The sequence below is a fragment of the Schistocerca americana genome, chromosome 11, assembly GCF_021461395.2.
Source record: "Schistocerca americana isolate TAMUIC-IGC-003095 chromosome 11, iqSchAmer2.1, whole genome shotgun sequence".
NCBI classification, from domain to species: domain Eukaryota; kingdom Metazoa; phylum Arthropoda; class Insecta; order Orthoptera; family Acrididae; genus Schistocerca; species Schistocerca americana.
Genome location: NC_060129.1, coordinates 152,343,986 through 152,361,196, shown reverse-complemented (window position 1 = coordinate 152,361,196; position 17,211 = coordinate 152,343,986). Strand labels below are relative to the sequence as shown.

The window sequence follows — 17,211 nt, the reverse complement described above, 5'->3', positions numbered from 1 at the left end:
GAAGTCGGCACTCTGTTTCCGCACCCACAGTCTCTCAGCACAATGATTTCCTCGCAGATCGTCTTATATTATTGGGAACAGATGGAAGCCAGACGGTGCTAAATCTGGACTGTATGGAGGATGGTGACATTCAGTCTCTGAAGTTCTGCTGTGGTGGCAAGTGAAATGTGTGGTTTGGCATTGTCATGCTGCAGGAAAACATTTCCCTTTTCCTTTGGGACCCTTGTTAACCATCGTTTCAGAGTTTGATGTAACGCTCTGAATTTATGAAGTTAGAATTATATTAATACCTTCAGCTGTTGACGGGCATTTATATATATCAACGGGACAGGTGAAGATGTGTGCTCCGACCGGGACTCGAACCCGGGATCTCCTGCTTACATGGCAGATGCTCTATCCATCTGAGCCACCGAGGGCACAGAGGATAGTGCGACTGCAGGGACTTATCTCTGGCACGCCTCCCGTGAGACACACTTTCCCACCTTGTATGTCCACACACTACATTATGAATTTATTGTTGTTCCACAATCAGGGAAATCAACACGGATAGCACCATATGCGTCCCAGAACACTGTGGCCATGATTTTTCCAGCTGAGGACTGCATTTTGAATTTCTTTTTCTGGGATGACTCTTTGTGTCAATATTCCATGGACTGACATTTCATCTCCAGGTCATATTGGTGAATTCACATTCCGTCTCCTGTCACAATTGAATGGAGAAATGTGTCACCTTCATTCTCGTAACGTGAGAGCAGTTCCTGGCAAATTTCAAGTCAGGAGTCAGCATCTGGGGTACCCATTGTGCACAGATCTTCCGATAGCCAAGCAAAGCAATAATGTGACCCACACATTCTTGTGAAATGCCGATTGTGCTTGCAATTTCTCTCTGAGTGATACAACGATTGTCCTGAATCAATCTGTCAACATTTTCCTTGTGAAACTCGGTGGTTGCTGTCACAGGATGTCCAACTCTTTGTCACACAGGTCAGATGTTCCCACCTCCACATCTTTAAATGTACTCACCCAACAACACACAGTGCTCACATCAACTTAATCACCATAAACTGCTTTCACTTTGTCATGAATCTCCTTTGGGGCTGACACCTTCTGCTGTCAAGAATTCAATGACTGCACGTTGCTTAAATCGCACTGACTGACCGTCTGCGCACGGTTCCATACTTTACACTGTAACAACACAAGCGTTCAATGCTAAGGCTTCCTGCCAACTGGAGCTGTAGAGAAGAGCCTACGGAACAAGCCAGTACCTGCCACATACCAGTGCTGCCAACTGTCGAAGAGTTACGAGGGTGGAGGCATTACTTTTCAGTCAACCCTCGTAAAAATCCATTTCGTTTGAACTGCGACTTGGACTATCAAAAGATATCCCATTTGCCGTTTTCACACATGGCATCGTGAAAGTTATGAATCAAACCAGTAAGTGTTCATCAGAGATGAGGGTATCGTCAGGAGCGCCCCAGGGTAGTGTGTTAGGGCTGCTGCTATCTTCTGTATACATATATGATCTAGCAGACAGGATGGGCAGAGATTGGTGGCTGTTTTCTGATGATGCTGTGGTGTAAGGGAAAGTGTCGTCATTGTAGTGATTGTAGGAGGATACAAGATGACTTAGAAAAAATTTAAAGTGTGTTTGATGAATGACAGCTAGCTCTCGATGTAGAAAAATGTAAATTAATGCAGATGAGTATGAAAAACGAACCTGTTACATTCAAATACAGCATTAGTGGTGAGCTGCTTGATACAATCAGATTGATTAAATATCTGGGCGCAATATGAAATGAGTGTACATGTAAGGTCTTTGGTAGGGAAGGCGAATGGTTTGACATCAGATTATTGGGAGAATTTTAGGAAGGTGTGGTTCATCTGCCAAGGAGACTGCATATAGACGCTACTGTAATCTATTGTTGATTACTGTTCAAGTTTTTGGGATCCGTAGCAGGTCGGAGTGAAGGAAGACATCAGAGCAATTCAGAGGCGGACTGTTAGATTTGTTACTGGTAGTTTCAAACAGCATGCAAGTGCTATGTAGGCGCTTTGGGAATTCGGGAACTCCTGGAGAGAAGGTGACCCCCGTTTCAAGAAACACTATTGAGAAAATATAGGGAAATGGCACTTGAAGCTAAATGCAGATCGATTTCACTGCCGCCAACATACATTTTGATTAAGGACTATGAAGATAAGATTACAGACATTAGGTCTCATACGAAGGCATGCAGACAGTCGTTTTTCCCTCATTGTGTCTGCAGGTAGAACACAAAAGGAAATGACCAATAGTGATACAGTATACCCTCCACCATGCATCATTTTGTGGCTTGCGGAGTACATATGTAGATGTAGATGTAGATTTAGGTGTAGAGGTAGCTGCAATATTTTTTGATTTTGAAAAAGCATTTGATTCAGTGGCACAAAAATCTTTATTTATAAAAATACAATTATTCGAGTTAGCAAACAGTGTTTGTGACTGGGTTGAGGATTTCTTGACTGGGTGGACTCGGCTCGTTATCTCAGATGTAGCGCTATTGACAGTTCTGTTGTGCCCCAGGAAGTGCGTCGGGATCCTTGCCGTTCGTGCAGTGTGTTAATGACCCAACAGACAGCATCAAAAATAACTCCAGACTTTTCGGGTGGTGCAGTTATCTATAATGAAGTACTGTCTGACAACAGATGCACACATATACAGAAATGTAAAGCTTTGCTCTTCAGAGAATGTTATAACTTAGCATCCTATGAGTACAGTATCAGTGATTCAAAGTTAGAATTTGTGAGCTCAAACAAATACCTAGCTGTAATGGGGTGTATGAATATGAAATGGAGCAGTTACATATGCTCAGTCATAGGGAAGGCAAGTGGCAGCCTTCTGCATCTACATCTACGTACATACTCCACAAGCCACCGCACAGTGCATGGCGGAGGGTACCTTGTACTACTACTACTACTACTAGTCATTTCCCATCCTGTTCCACTTGCAAATAGAGTGCGGGAAAAAGAACTGTTGACATGCCTCTGTATGAGCCCAAATTTCTCATATCTTTGTGGTACTTGTGCAAAATGTACGAGGTCTGTCTGAAAAGTATCTGACCTTTGATTTTCCTGCGCAAAATAGAGACGATAGTGCAGCGCCATTTTACACAGTAAAGGAAGAGCCCTTTACAAGCAAGTGTGAATTTTGTCCCCGCCTTCCAGCACGTCAGTCACTGACTGTCTGTTGCTGAGTGAGGTGCTACACAATGTGTTCGTCGGATTACTGATTCTCTCAGGATGACTGAACGTGTTGAGCAAAGATACTGCATCAAACTTTGTCAAAAGCTTGGTGACTCTCAAAGTGAAACAATTCGTAAGATTCAGCAGGTGTTTGGAGAAGATGCGAGTGGTTCGACCGAATAAAAAATGGCGGAGGGTGACCAGCGTTCTGGCAGGCCCCAAACTGCTTGGAGTGCAGCTGTCGTTGAGAGGGTGCAAAATTTGGTGTTGGCAGATCGTCGTTTGACCATGCAGGAGATTGCTTGAGAGTTTGGAGTGAGTAAAGATTCTGCACATGCAATTTTGTGTTATGATTTGGACACGCACTGAGTGGCTACGAAATTTGTGCCCGAGTTGTTGTTGCTGGAACAAAAACACCTCCAGGGCTGTGCACAGGGCCTTCTGGACACCACCAACACTGATCCTGGCTTTTTGAACACCGTGATAACTGGAGATGACTCACAGGTGTATGGATAAGGCCCAGAAACAAGAAGACAGTTGTCGCAATGGTAGCATCCCAAGTCTCAGAGGCCGAAGAAAGTGAGGTGATGCTGACTGTCTTCTTTGACGTCCACAGAATTGTGCGTCACGAGTACACACCTAAAGGACAAACAGTGACAAAGGAGTACTGTCAAGATGTTCTCCAGCGACTCCGTAATGCAGTTCGGCACAAAAGACAAGACATGTGGACGGCGAAATACTGGCAACTGCATCACGACAATGGCCCCGCACATTCATCCCACTTCATCCAAAATTTGTTTACTGAACACGGAATTACAGTCGTTTGCCAACCTCCCTACTCTCCAGACATGTCTCCTTGCGACTTCTGGTTCTTTCCAAAATTGAAGACGCCACTAAAAGGATCCCATTTTGAGAGTAGAGAAGAGAGAATGCGGAACACGACGATGGAGTTGAACACCTTTCCAGAAGAAGACTTCCAGAGGTGTTTCTGGCAGTGGAAAGGGTCGTTGGGCTAAGTGTGTTCAAGCACAAGGGGCCTACTTTGAAGAGGATTAGAGTCCCAACCCTCTCAGGTATTCGAAATATTTTTTCTGGCCAAAGGTCAGATACTTTTGAGACAGGCCTCATACTGTATTTACTCGAATCTAAGCCGCACCTTAGACTCGAAATCAAGGGGAAAAAAAAAATTCCCGAATCTAAGCTGCACCTGAAATCTGAGACTCAAAATTCAAGGGGAGAAAAAAGTTTTAGGCCGCACCTCAAATCGAACAAAGTTGGTCCATTGTAATATGAGACACAATTTAGGTCGAATGAAGGATGATACAGCTACAGTAGTTTTGTTCGAGTCGTAAGCTTAGCAGTTAAGCTTTACCAGGTAGCCATTGCTATGCGTCAGGTGCTCCGTCCGTATTTATACGGGTACCCTTCATTTTTCATGTGCTTTGTCTGGTTTGAATTGATTGTGTATTTTTCTTTGATCTGATAAGTACAGTTCTCTTTGTTATAGGTCTTTATGTCACTCTAAGCTGAAAATGCATTACTATACTGTGTCATGCATTGTTTGTCGCATTCTGATAATGAGTGTTTACGGCCTGTCGCCGCTCGCGGCATAGCTTACTTTTGTGCGCGCTACCGCCGCTTAAAAAAAAAAAAAAAAAGAGAGAGAGGAATTGTCTCATTAGTGAAACAATGACAAGAGACTGCTATTTGTTGTTATTTACACTGCTACTTTCTTTGATAGTGATCAACAAGAACCAAATCATAGACTGCGTATGATAGAAGATGTTATGAATGAGAGTTTAGTGAAAATTTTTCTCCGTTTGAAAATCTTCGCAGAACTCTCTTTAGTACATTATATTCTGCACTGAAATTAGAGTCATCTTAGATTTAAAAATCTAGTCAATTGCTGTGCTTCATTTCTGACTGTATCACTATTACGCATAAGAATAATACGAATATAAACATGACATGATATGTATATTCTTCCGCGTTTGCTGTTGTCTCACTCTAGTTTCATAGTTTATTAGGCAGACAGGATTTAAATGAGATAGCAGCAACCACGAAAGAATACATTACAAAATGTTTATATTCGTATTATTCTTATGGTGAAGAGAATACTGCATGTGATTCACAATTTATAAAGGTACCTATTAGCAACCATCTCTTCTCACAGGTAGGAAAAAATTTAGAATGTAGAGTTGGCCATATTGACAAACATCCCAAACAGTCTTTCAGTCGGATTTTTGTAGTACATTGAAATGCTGCTACATTCGAAGATGAACAAAACGGAATTTGTATTTACTTTGTTGGATATTGTATGAAAATGCAGTGGTTGAAACTCGGGGCGGAGAAAAAAAGCTCGTCTTCTACTTTTTTTTACCATCGCAGAGGCTTTGGCGCCAGTATTTATCATTGTACCTGCAAAGCATGCCTGTGTAGTGGTACATATATTCGACGGCAGAAGTTAGTTGTGGCGGCACCTACCAACATTTTTCGGAACTTCCGCTTACTTTGCACTCGATTTTAAGTTGCAGGCGGTTTTTTGGATTACAAAAACTGGAGAAAAAGTGCGGCTTAGATTTGAGTAAATACGGTATGTTGGCAGCAGTGGGCTTCAAATGCTGATTCTATAAATTTTCTTAATAGTGTTCCTCAAAAAGAGAGCCGTCATCCCACCAGCGATTCCCATTTGAGTTCTGGAAGCACCTCTGTAACTCTTGTGTGTTGTTCAAACCTACAGGTAACAAATATAGCAGCGCACCTTTGAATTGCTTTGATGTCTGCCTTCAATCCGACCCAGTACTGATCCCAAACACTGGACCAGTCCTCAAGAATGGGTCGCACTAGCATCCTATTGTGTGGTCTCCTTTACAGGTGAACCACACTTTCCTAAAATTCTCCTAATAAACCATACTCAATGATTCTCCTTCGCTACGGCAGTCGTCGCACACTCGGTCCATGTCATACCACTTTGTGATGTTACTCCCAGATTTTTCAACGGTGTGACTGTGTCGAGCAGGATACTACTAATTCTGCATCCAAACATCGTGGATTTTTATTTAAGCATTAGCTTACATCTTTCTACATTTACAGCCATCTGCCATTCATCACACCAACTAGAATTTCGCATAAGTCATCTTGTATCCTACTGCAGTCACTCATCTTCAACACCTTCCTGTACACCACAGCAGCAGCATCAACAAACAACCACAGATTGCTGCCCACCCAAACTGACAGATCATTTATGTGTATGTAAAGTTTTGTGGTCCCATCGCACTTCCTTGGGGTACTTCTGTCAAATCCCTTAACTCTGATGAATGTACGCCATTGGGGACAGCATACTGGGTTCTAGTGCTTAATAAGTCTTTAACCCACTCACCTCTCTGGGAACCTATTCCATATGTTCCTACCCTCATTACCGATCTAAACAGACATCAGTTAACTGGCAGGATACTGGCGAAGTGCAGTCAATCTACAGAGGAGACTGCTTACAAATCACTTGTGTGTCCCATCTTAAAATCACTTTTGTGTCACGTCTTAGTTCTGATACATCAGCAATATTCTAACGGGGCATATTGAGTTTATGCAACAAATTTTGGTACAAATGGTGACAAGTTCGTTTGATTCATAGGAGAGCATCACAGAAATGTAGAAAAATCTAAACTGACAGACACTTGAACATGGACACAAATTGTCTTACAAAAGCTTACTAATAATCATCTTTTTGGTTGATGATGCTCCTTTTGCTAAGAAAAATTGAAGAGATATTATGCTTTATTCAAGACACTGGTCTGTTTGTCTTTCTTTGTCTTTCTTTCCCCAAAGATTTCTCAGGACATTTTTTGCTGTCTGCAATGGTATTTCCTTTTTCCTTTTTCTCCTCTCTCTCTCTCTCTCTCTCTCTCTCTCTTTCTTTTTTTTCCCACTTTGAAAATTTTTGTGGTATGGAAACCCTTGAATGTCAGCCTAAAGTTATTTGGATATACAAATGAGTGATAATTAAGCATCGGATGTTGCATTGGTTCATAAATATAATTAATGACACATGTTACCTAATTGATACATGAAATACTGTATGTTTATGCTACGACAAAAATTAAGCTTAGAGTAGTAATTTGAAACACAAATATTTACATAGTTTTACATTGCTGCAATAAAAATTTTTGATAACTTATCCAGGCATATAAAATGTCTGACATAGCAAAGAAAAATTTGAAATCACAATTCCTTCTTTTCAATAGAAGAATTTCTGTTCCTGTATTGTGTACAAGTTGGTGGGTTGGAATTACTAACTCACATCTGTAGATATCAAGAAAACCCTTTATAAATGTTCAGCATGTAGATATATTTGTACATTAAGTTGTCATGTGTGTGTAAAATGACTTGTTCCACATCATTACAGTTTATTGTGCAAATGATCTGTGGAACTTGAAACTAACTAACATGTACTTACATAATGCTGACAAGTTGTTTTTATGCTTGTAGCTTTACATCTACCACACATTTTTACAGTGTGCCATGTGCAAACAAACCTTGGGTTATGTGACAAAATAACCTCTGTTAAGAAAAAAATAAGTGTCTTAAGACGTCAAAAATGACAAGAAATGAGACTACAGAATCAAAAATCGTAAGTAACTTGCTTAATAATGTGGTTATCTATCTCAAATGGACAAAAAACAAAAATAGATATTCTTTTTTTTTGTTTTGCAGATGATGGGCTGTAAAAATGTGTGTTAGTTGTAAAGCTACTGGCATAAAAATAACTTCATAGCATCATGCAAGGTATGTGTAAAACTATATAAATATTTGTTTTCCAAACTAGTATTCCACAGCCAATTTTTGCCACAGCATAAATGTACAGTATTTTATGAACCAATCAGACAATGTGTGTTATTAACACGATGCAAAATTTAGTGCTTAATTATGACTGCTTTGTATAAAAAACGCAGTATCCTGACTGACTCCCTCAATGACTCATCATCTCCCAGCCCAACCCACTAAGAATAGAAACTTCCATATTTTCAGATGGTGTTGATCTTATTCTGTAGGCATTGTTTAAGAAGGGAATTTTTTTTTTATATTCCATCCCTAAGCAGGTGAAATAGTGGATGGAAGGTTTTTAAAGTATGTCACTGGTATGGCAATTTTGAAGCTAGACCAGTGAAAATTTATATTTGGTTTCTCGAGCAGAAATAAAGATCCTGTGTCTCAGCATTTTTTGAAATTTAACCTCTATGAAGGTGAAATTGTGGTGAAAGTTTTTTTAATGAATAATTATTAAAGAACTACTACAGTACCTTTAAAGCTACAACAATGTAAATTGGTATTTGTCTTTTTGGTTACATATAAAGAAATACTTTTTTCAGCATTTTTGAAAATTTGACCCCTTTGGGGGTGAAGTAGAAGATGAAAGTACTTCTTACACAAGCATTTTTGAAGCTATACCAGTGAAAATTTACATTTGGCTTCTCTTCTGTAAATAAAAAAAAATCGCTGGAAAGTGAGCCGCTAAGTGGGTGAAATATGGTGTGAAATGTTTTTTGAAAATATTTAATTGTGAAGCATCTTTCTAAACTGAAATTTAGCTTTTCAGTTTAAAATGAAAAAAAAAAAAAATACTTTTTCACTGTTCTTAATTCAATCTCTAAGGGGGCGAAATTGGGCCAGATTGATTTAGACATTCATCGTCACAGAGTCCAAACTGCTAAGGATAGAAACTTGAGGTTGCTGATCGTATACTGTAGGCAGTGTTTCAGAAGGGATTGTTCAGAATCCCACTCTTAAGGGGGTGAAATGGGGGATGATAGGGTTTTTGAAAATACGTCACTATTAAGAGAATTTTGAAGCAAGAACTACAAAAATTGGTGTTTGGTTTCCCAGTGAGAAAGAAAAAAAATACAAGTGTTTTAGCATTTTTGGAAATTCAGGCACTAAGGCAGTAAAATAGTATGTGAAAGTTGTTGGGAAAATAAATCATTATTCAGGAACATCCGTGAAAATTGGTATTTGATTTCTCAATTATAAATAAAAAAACATTACGTGATTTTGGGAAACCCGTCTCTATCTGGCAACAACGGATTCAACTGGCAGCAGCAGTGTACCGATGAGACGGATACGAGTTGCAGGGGCTCGCAAGCTTCCTAACACTGTCTCGCTCCCACCTTGCTGTGACAGACTGAGAAAGCTGTCTTGCCTACAATGTGTCGTTGCAGTCTATGGTGCCAGTGAATGTTAACGCCTGTCAATGAGGTCGGTGCACTGTGGAGGCGACGTGGTAAACAACCTTGGCCATACGAGAAAATATCTTAGTGTTGTTGATAGCCGTTTACTCGTGTCCTACTGGTGGGCCATCTGCCCGCACAGCCTGCCCTATGTTCGGAGGAAAGGATTACCGGACAGATACAACAATGACTTAACACCAATTTCACTGTTAGTGTAAAATTAACTGACACGGGATTGACAAATAGCACTAACTGTGCTACTCTGTCTACAGCTTGTGGTCTAGTGGCTAGTGTTGCTGCCCCTAGATCGCGGGGTCCTGGGTTCGATTGACAGCTGGGTCAGGGATTTTCTCTACCTGGGGCAGGGTGTTTGTGTTGTCCTCATCATTTCATCATCATTCACGAATTGGCAAGACTGGACTGTGAAAAAAGTTGGGATTTATACAGGGCCTGATAACCATACCATTGAGTGCCCCACAAACCAAATCACCACCACCACCACCACCACCATCATCATCATCATCATCATCATCATCATCATCATCATCATCGACTCTGCCACTCTGTTATTTGACCAGAGAGAGGGCAGGACTTCAACTAGAATTTAAGCAAAAATTCCAATTATGAGGTCACTTGCTAATTTAATGTCAACTGCTTCCTTACTAACGCTATACCGATAGCTGGAAGCACATTCCAGAATATCAGTGTCGTTATATTTCATAAGATGAATGGTTCCAAGACAGTAGCACTTTTCCTTGACTGTTGTAAGTGTGTGTGTGTGATGTGTATGCTCTGACTGTCCGATCATTGTGTGACATGCCACAAGTGTGCCACAGCAAACTGTTAACAAAGCTCCAAGCATACAGAATAGGTTCTTAAGGATCGGAGTGGCTCGAAGTCTTCTGTAGTAGTAGAGCCCGATATGTTGCCCTGCACGGCCAGTGTTCGTCAGAGATGAGGGTATCACCACAAGTGTCCAAGGGAAGTGTGATAGGAGTGCTCTTACTCTCTTTATACTTAAATGATCTGACATATGATGACACTGCAGTGTCCAGGAAAGAGTTGTCATTGCATGGCTGTGGTCAGAATTGCATGTCTTGGTCGGAATTTCTGTTTGGTGTGATGAATAGCCGCTTTCTCTAAATGTAGAAAAATTAAAGTGAATCCAGACGAGCAAAAAAAAATCAGCCCTGCAATGTTCAAATATACACTACTACCCATTAAAATTGCTACACCACGAAGATGACGTGCTACAGACGCGAAATTTAACCGACAAGAAGAAGATGCTGTGACATGCAAATGATTAGCTTTTCAGAGCATTCGTACAAGGTTGGCACTCGTGGCGACACCTACAACGTGCTGACATGAGGAAAGTTTCCAACTGATTTCCCATACACAAACAACAGTTGACTGGCATTGCCTGGTGAAACGTCGTTGTGATGCCTCGTGTAAGGAGGAGAAATGCATACCATTGCGTTTCCAACTTTGATAAAGGTCGGATTGTATCCTATTGCGATTGCGGTTTATCGTATCGTGACATTGCTGCTCGCATTGGTCGAGATCCAATGACTGTTAGCAGAATATGGAGTTGGTGGCTTAAGGAGGGTAATACGGAATGCCGTGCTGGATCCCGACGGCCTCGTATCACTAGCAGTCGAGATGACAGGCATCTTATCCGCACTGCTGTAATGGATTCTGCAGCCACGTCTCGATCCCTGAGTCAAAAGATGGGGACGTTTGCTAGACAACAACCAGCTGCATGAACAGTTCGACGACATTTGCAGCAGCACAGACTATCAGCTCGGAGACCATGGCTGCGGTTACCCCCGATGCTGCATCACAGACAGGAGCGCCTGCGATGGTGTACTCGATGACGAACCTGGGTGCACGAATGGCAAAACATCATTTTGTTGGATGAATCCAGGTTCTGTTTACAGCATCATGATGGTCACATCCGTGTTTGACGACATCGTGGTGAACACAAATTGGAAGCGTGTATTCGTCATCACCATACTGGCGTATCACCCTGCATGATGGTGTGGGGTGCCATTGGTTATACATCTCGGTCACCTCTTGTTTGCATTGACGCCACTTTGAACAGTGGATGTTACATTTCAAATGTGTTACTACCCGTAGCTCTACCCTTCATTCGATCCCTGCAAAACCCTACATTTCGGCTGGATAATGCACGACCCGCATATTGCAGGTCCGGTACGGGCTTTTCTGGGTACAGAAAATGTTCGACTGCTGCCCTGGCCAGCACATTCTCCAAATCTCTCACCAACTGAAAATGTCTGGTCAATGGTGGCCGAGCAACTAGCTTGTCACAATACGCCAGTCACTACTCTTGATGAACTGTGGTATTGTGTTGAAGCTGCATGGGCAGCTGTATCTGTACACTTCATCCGAGCTCTGTTTGACGCAATGCCCAGGCGTATCAAGGCAGTTATTACGGCCAGAGGTGGTTGTTCTGGGTACTGATTTCTCAGGGTCTATGCACCGAAATTGTGTGAAAATGTAATCACATGTCATTTCTAGTGTAATATATTTGTCCAATGAATACCCGTTTATCATCTGCATTTCTTCTTGGTGTAGCAATTTTAATGGCCAGTAGTGTAGTATTTGTGGTGTATTGCTTGATACAGGTATGATGATTAAACATGTAGGTGTAATGTTGTAAAGTGAATTAAAATGGACCAGCAGTATAAAGGCAGTTATAGGCAAGGCGAATGGTCGACTTTGATTTGTTGGGCAAATTTTACGAAAGTGTAACTCATCCATAAAAGAGACCATGTATGGAAGACTAGTGTGACCATTCTTGTATATTACTCGAGTGTTTGAGGTCCCCAGCAGGTCACATTAAACAAAAATGTCAAAGTAATTCAGAGGCCTCTTGCTAGATTTCTTACTCACATGTCTGATCGACACGTGAATGTTACGGATGTGCTTCGTGAACTCAAATTGGAATTTGTGGTGGGAACACTATATTCTTTTCAGAAAATGCTGTTGAGAAAATTTAGAGAACTGGCATTTCCAGCTGACTATAAAATGATTCAAATGTCAACAGTGTACATTTCGTACAAGGACTGCGATGACGAGATAAGAAAAAAAAATTAAGACTTATGTGGAGGCATATAGTCAGCAATTCTACAAGATAGTCTCTGTAGTGGCTTCCAGAGTACAAGTATAAAATGGTTCAAATGGCTCTGAGCACTATGGAACTTAACATCTTAGGTCATCAGTCCCCTAGAACGTAGAACTAGTTAAACGTAACTAACCTAAGGACATCACACACATCCATGCCCGAGGCAGGATTCGAACCTGCGACTGTAGTAGTCGCGCGGTTACGGACTGCGCGCCTAGAACCGCGAGACCACTGTGGCCGGCAGTACAAGTATAGATGTAGTTGCAGAAGAGCAGGGGATGTGGTAGATGTCCCCCTTACACAAACCAGGATCATAATTTACAGAATGTAACAGGCTTTAATTTTACACAGATGGTCGAAAAATCCACTTCACGAGCTGTTTGCTCAGGATACGATTGGTTTGCTGCAAGTAGTATGTGCCTAAGGCATAAAAAGTTTAGACTTGGACACCGCATTATTATTTGCATCAGCCAGCCACGGTACCAGTCATCTTACAGAATTTGACAACACTTAGATATTGGAGGCACTTCCAGCTATTGGCATGATGATGTTAAGAAAGCTATTGAGATTAAAGTAGCAAGCAACTGTACAGAGATTGAGGTTTTGCTTAAATTTTGTCCAAAATCCTACTCTCCCACTGGTCAAACAACAGGGGCACAGAGTTAGCACTACTTGCTCACTTGCTGTAGGTTAAAAATCAGTACTGATTCACAGTGTTCCCATATAAGATTTGATTGAAGTACCTTTCGTCACATAGCGGACGGTTGTACTCTGTAACTTGAATGACAGAGAACGCCACAAAAACGATGTACTTTCTCGTATTTCTCTCTTTTTCCTTCACTATTTACAGCAGTCCACCAACACTGTGGTAACTTTTTTATTCTGCAACTGTAGAAATCACACGGTTTTGAGGCAAAGTGCTCATCGAGGTGTGTTTGGAGTGCATTTTCATCTGGAAAGGAAGTTCCTCGAAGGCTGTTCGATGGAGACTGGAAAAGGTGAAAATCTGAGTTTGCAAGATCAGGTAAATAAGGTGGCTGCGCAGTGACTTCCCAAACCAACTCGTGTATAGTGTTTTTTGTAGTCTAGCAGAATATGGGCGGCTGTGATTTTGGAGGGGCATCACTTCACACAGCCTTCCCAGTTGTCACTCTCGGACTGCGTCTACGAGATGTCTCAGTTGTTGACAGTAAATGTCAGCAATGATATTACACCTCGAGGAAGCAATTTGTAGTGCGTCACACTGTCGCTATTCCACCAGATACGTAACATTATCTTTTGTGGATATGCACAGGTTTGTGTTCAGAGAGTTGTTACTTTTTTTTGGGCTCAACTATTCCTTTCTTTCCTTATTTTAGCGTAAAGACTCAATTTCTTGTCACCAGTAATGATGCAGAATAGGAGTGGCCAGTGTTGTTCAGGAGGCAATTGATGACGAGTGAGCAGAGATACACGTACAGCGACTCGCTGATTTTTGCGATTTTGGTTTAGAGCACACAGTACCTGTAACCCCAAGCTTTGATCCTTCCCTTTCATTTGCAAATGTTGCACAATGGTGGAATGACTGCGGTTCATCACAAGTGCCAGTTCTCGAGTACACTGATGTCGATATCGTATTCACTCGAATCTAAGCCGCACCTGAAGAATGAGACTCGAAATTCAAGGGGAGTGAAAAGTTTTAGGCCGTACCTCCAAATCGAAACAAAGTTGATTGATAGTAATATGACACACAATTTAGGTCGAATAAATGACGATACAGCTACAGTAGTTTGGTTCGAGTCGTAAGCTTAGCAGTTAAGCTTTAGCAGGTAGCCATTGCTATGCGTCAGGTGCTCCGTCCGTATTTATACGGGTACCCTTCCTTTTTCACGTGCTTCGACTGGTTTGAATCGATTGCTTATTTTTCTTTGATCTGATAAGTGCCGTTCTCTTTGTTATAGGTGTTTATGTCACTCTAAGCTGAAAATGCATTATTGTACTGTGTCATGCGTTGTTTGTCACATTCTGAGTGTTTACAGCCTGTCGTCGTCACTGCATGGCTTGCTTTTGTGCGCGCTACCGCGGCTTACAATTTTTTTTTTTTTTTTAAATAAAAGGGGGGGGGGTTCGGGGAGAGAGAGAGAGAGAGAGAGAGAGAGAGAGAGAGAGAGGAATCGTCTCATTAGTGAAACAATGGCAAGAGACTGCTATTTGTTGTTACTTACACTGCTGCTTTCTTTGATAATGATCAACAAGACCCAAATAATAGACTGCTGAACGAGAGTTAAGCGAAAATTTTTCTCCGTTTGAAAATCTTGGCAGACGCCTCTTTAGTACATTACATTCTGCACAGACATTAGAGTCATCTTAGATTTAAAAATCTAGTAAATTGCCGTGTTTCATTTTTGACTGTATTACTATTAGGCATAAGAATAATACGAATATACACATGACATGATATGTATATTCTTCCACGTTTGCTGTTGTCTCACTCTAGTTTCGTAGTTTATTAGGCAGACAGGATTTAAATGAGATAGCAGCAAACACGAAAGAATACATGGCAAAATGTTTGTATTCGTATTTTCTTATGGTGAAGAGAATACTGCATGTGATTCACAATTCATAAAAGTTCCTATCAGCAACCATCTCTTCTCACAGGTAGGAAAAAATTTAGAATGTAGAGTTGGCCATATTGACAAACATCCCAAATAGTGTTGCCAGTCGGATATTCGTAGTACATTGAAATGCTGCTACATTCGAAGATGAACAATACGGAATTTGTATGTACTTCGTTGGATAATGTATGAAAATGCAGTGGTCGAAACTTGGGGTGGAGAAAAAAAACTCGTCTTCCACTATTTTTTTTTTTTTTTTTTTTTTTTTTTGCTGACGCAGAGGTTTTGGCGCCAGTATTTATCTTTGTGCCTGCAAAGCATGCCTGTTTAGCGCTACATATATTCGATGGCAGAAGTTAGTTGTGGTGGCGCCTACCAACATTTTTCAGAACTTCTGCTTACTTTGCACTCGATTCTAAGCCGCAGGTGGTTTTTTGGATTACAAAAACCGGAAAAAAAGTGTGTTTAAACGATCTTCATCAAACGCCGAAGGTCTTCCAGAATGTAGAGAGTCACTAATTTCAAAACAGTCATCCTTAAAACAACAAAACAATTTTCTTGCTGTGCTCTGTATAATGACATTATCACTGTACATGGGCCAAATGCTTCTAGCTGCTTCCACTGCTGTCTCCCCTCTATTGAACTCAAACAGAATAATGTTTTGGAAATTGTCCGCTTTTTCCACTTGCCACTTCATTTTCTAGCATCCACAGCTCTAGCCACTATGTCCAAATGACAAAATTACAATATGAAAATTCAAATAGCAACAGTGAACTACCAAGAAAGAATGACAATTGATTCATAAACCCATAGTAACTGGAATATCTGCGTTACAAAACAAAAAATTACAAGCTTGTGAACCAAGCTAATAGTTAAAATCAAAATCGTGGTGAAATCCATAGAAAATGAAATATTTATCATCCACAGATAGCACTCCATTAAGTTGATTCCTGATATCATATAGCATTAATCATTTTATATTTTCTTGAAGATATTTCAGTGTATTTTTAATGATACGGGGTGTTCAGAAAGTCTCTCTGCAGTGCCGTGATTGTTAGCCGCGCGAGCCATATACCGCAGTGAATATACCGGAAGCAAACTCAGTCAAATACAAGTTATTAATTTATTGAATATTCATTTTTTACTTACAAATTTTCACATAAAATGTTGAAAGTGTCCCCCCTGCTGAGGAATACACAATTCAATTCATCTAACCATGTTTCCAAACACAAGCTGTAACATTTCTTCTGTAACAGAAGCGGTGAAAGTGGATATTGCATTTTCAGTTCATCGGTGGATTTTGGACAGTTTTTATAAACAGTTGCTTTTGCTGCACCCTAGAAGAAAAAGGCAGGTGGTGTTAGGTTAGGTGATTGTGGAAGCCAAAGTCCCTGTGAAATTATGCGATCACCAAAAACATGAGCAAGCAGTGACATTGAAACATGAGCTGTATGCACAGTTGCACCATCTTGTTGAAAATAACCATTCAGTATATCACTTAGCACAAGTTCTCCTATGAATGGGTACAGAATATCACTGCAGTATCATTGTGCGTGTATTGTTTTGTTGAAAAATATGGGACCCACAATCTGATGTCTAGGAATTGCAATCCAAACTCCTATTTTCATATAATGAAGTGGTCCCTTATCAATCCACAATGGATTTGCAGTACTCCACTTATGAGAATTTTGCGAGTTCATGTACCCAGATAAATGAAACCACGCCTCATCAGTGAAAAACCTTACATTAAGAATATCCCTTCCATTTTGTTGAACGAAAGTTTTGAACAATTGACAGTAATAAGTCTCTTGGCATGATCAGTATTTTTCAGTTCTTGCACGGCTGTCACTTTGTATGGGAGAGGTTCTAATTTTTTGCTTACAGCTGTGTGGGCCGTTCCACTACTAATATCGATTTCCTGTGCGAGTTTTCTCACTGACTTGTTCGAACTCGTGGACATTTTATTGGAAATATCGAGTAGTTTATCGTCAGACTGAATGCTAGGACGACCACTTCTCGGTGCATCTGTCAC

At 40.8% G+C, this 17,211-nt stretch overlaps 1 protein-coding gene and 1 non-coding gene across 3 annotated transcripts in view; one reads left to right on the top strand and one right to left on the bottom strand.

The window, feature by feature from the left end:
* Positions 1–17,211, top strand: part of LOC124553735 (peroxisomal carnitine O-octanoyltransferase) — a 263,361-nt gene that overhangs the window by 88,932 nt on the left and 157,218 nt on the right. The window lies entirely within an intron of this gene.
* Positions 343–417, bottom strand: Trnat-ugu. The gene has a single exon. It is a non-coding gene; the product is annotated as a tRNA-Thr (tRNA).